The sequence below is a fragment of the Dendrobium catenatum genome, unplaced genomic scaffold (genome assembly GCF_001605985.2).
Source record: "Dendrobium catenatum unplaced genomic scaffold, ASM160598v2 fragScaff_scaffold_1016, whole genome shotgun sequence".
Lineage (NCBI taxonomy): Eukaryota > Viridiplantae > Streptophyta > Magnoliopsida > Asparagales > Orchidaceae > Dendrobium > Dendrobium catenatum.
In genome coordinates, this window is record NW_021319478.1 from 369,048 (window position 1) to 371,523 (window position 2,476).

A 2,476-nucleotide genomic window follows, 5' to 3' on the forward strand; every position below is an offset into this window, starting at 1 on the left:
GAATCTTCCACCTAAACAAAGCTTAAAGCCATGATACCCGTCATTCTGAAAAACCATATAATTACTCTCCATATGATTGAGGTTGAGTGATTTTGACTGATTGCAATGTCAATTATCTTACTGCATTTAATCCCTTAGGACTCATGCCTTGTAAACGTGATTGAAAAAAAAAATTAAGCATCCTTACAATGCTGCATCCATGTGTGCATTATATGCCCATTTTTTCATTTGGGGTTCTTATAAGTAAAATATGTATTAGTAAAGTATGGGCTGTGTATTAAACTGACAGTGGTATGCGATTGAGTTGTTTTGATTTTTCCCTAGCTGTGGGTTGAACTGACTGCGAAGATATTTTGGCGTCTAGTAGGATGCGTAGGTATGGGTGGTGCTTCACTAACCTCAATATTGCTAGCTTATTTTTGGGCTTTTCCCCTTTTGATGTTTGCCTCATCCTGTAAAAATCAAGTAATTGGAGTATTATTTCATTATTTATGTTTTAAAATCTTTTTCTTAAATTAGTATTTCTGTTTGCACTGTCATTTTTCGCCTGCCTTTTTTAGATTTTTTTTTTTTTGCGCTTATTATTATTATTTTCTTAATATTTTACATGGCACAATGAGGAATATATATTATTAACAATCTGTAAGATTCTTTGAATCTTTGATTGACATATTATTAGTCCTTTTCATTCTGAGTGCCCATTGATCTTTCACTTCTGAGTTCATATATTTGATATATTTCTGACCTTTTTCATTTTGAGTGTCCATTTTTAGTAGAGGTATTACTATTTTGAGATATTTGATACATTTTGATAAGATTTACAATGCTTCAATGTTTTCATGATTCTTACGTTAAAAGACAATTTTTTATATGTAGATCATCATATAATATCATCATCATCTTCATCATTATCAATCTTATCCAAAAAATGTGTAGGGTGGATTTAAGAAATTCTGATTTTTCATAATTTATGCGAGTATTATATGACATATTAAACATGCATATTAAATAAATACAATCTATTTCTTCTAGGTGATTCCTTTTATTTCTAATACTTTAACAGTAATTTTATTTATTTATCTAATGAATGATTTTTTTTGGAGTGTGGGCTTAATGACTGTAGTTGGCAGGTGATTGGAGGCTTAGTTCAATGCCACTTCGCCACCCACTAATGTGCCAAATCTTTGCAAGTGATGATGAGCAAATTCTTTATATATTCTACTCATAAGTAATGAGCAACATGAATGTTGGGGAAATGTGGTAATGCACTTATAAGCGACAATTCAAAGATATAAAAGACTTGTCGTGTTCAATGCAACTCATTTGCGAGTGACAAAAGAACTCAACATTACAACGAGCTAACAGTAAAGGTGTGTTCGAAGAGTTCGAAGCAAATGCAATCTTTGATATAATCAATATCATTTGGTTATAATTGAATACCCCGCCCTCCTACAAGTAAAGATTTACAATGAATGTGATGATTCGTTGGTTGATATGCGTGAAGGAGGAATACAAGAAAAATGTAAGAAGATCTATTGTAGATACGAATACTTGTTCGCGGTGAAGGGAAATTCGCCACAATCACAACGGGCTTACGAGTGCAATCATCAAAATCACCTGAGATTGGTAAAAGGTGGACATGATGCATGAACAATGGCTCCTCTACGAACATCTCCAGGAAGCCGTAGTGAACACAGTGGGGCCCTGTAAATAAACACGAGTCACTTGTAGATAACAACAGTGAGTATATCATAAGTACAACGATTTGTGGATACAAGTACAGATATCACCCACGACAGCGGTGTTTGATATGCTGCTAGTACGCCGTGTATAAAGATGACCCGATGTACGAAAAAGGACATCTCATAGAAAAATGGAAGAGATGTTTGACCAAATTAGAACTAAATAGTTGCTGGTGTTCCAAAGTCTCTTCTTAGTCCTATACTTAAGAAGAAAATAGTTTTGGTGTCCACAAATACCAGAAATAACCAGTTTACCACACTATAGACCTTAAAAGGGGTTCTTTTCAAGGCAATGATCGCAAATTTCAAAGATCTCACGGTGAATAAGAAAAGGGAGTTTTACATCAGAACAATGAGGTATCTCATTACAATCAGGTGATGACGCTACGATTCACCTGTATGCAAAAGCAGGAGATTCGTTGGTGCACTACAATCCACGTATAGAAAGTAACAAGTAGTGCACGATAGTGTACCTATATAATGCAGCACACAACTCAATCCAGAAGCTGCTACGCCTCGCCACTGAATCAACAACATTCATGCAAGCGGACAGAAGACGTTTACAAATATTCTAAGAGTACCCCTACACATGCACTATAATTTGTATACACATAGGTACACAAGGGGTATGTCAAATCAATGAAATTCTCAAATACCTGTATGGGCCCCGACGAGCGTGTTATGGGTACACGTAACGTCTAGGGATGCTGAGCGGGTCAATAAGTGAATTTAAG

The 2,476-nt window shown here is 35.2% G+C and overlaps 1 non-coding gene across 1 annotated transcript; it reads left to right on the plus strand.

Annotated features, from left to right (window-relative positions):
* The first annotated feature begins 606 nt into the window (after positions 1–606).
* On the plus strand, positions 607–701 carry LOC114580406. Its single transcript, XR_003701792.1, has one exon. It is a non-coding gene; the product is annotated as a small nucleolar RNA Z162 (small nucleolar RNA).
* The last annotated feature ends 1,775 nt before the right edge of the window (positions 702–2,476 follow it).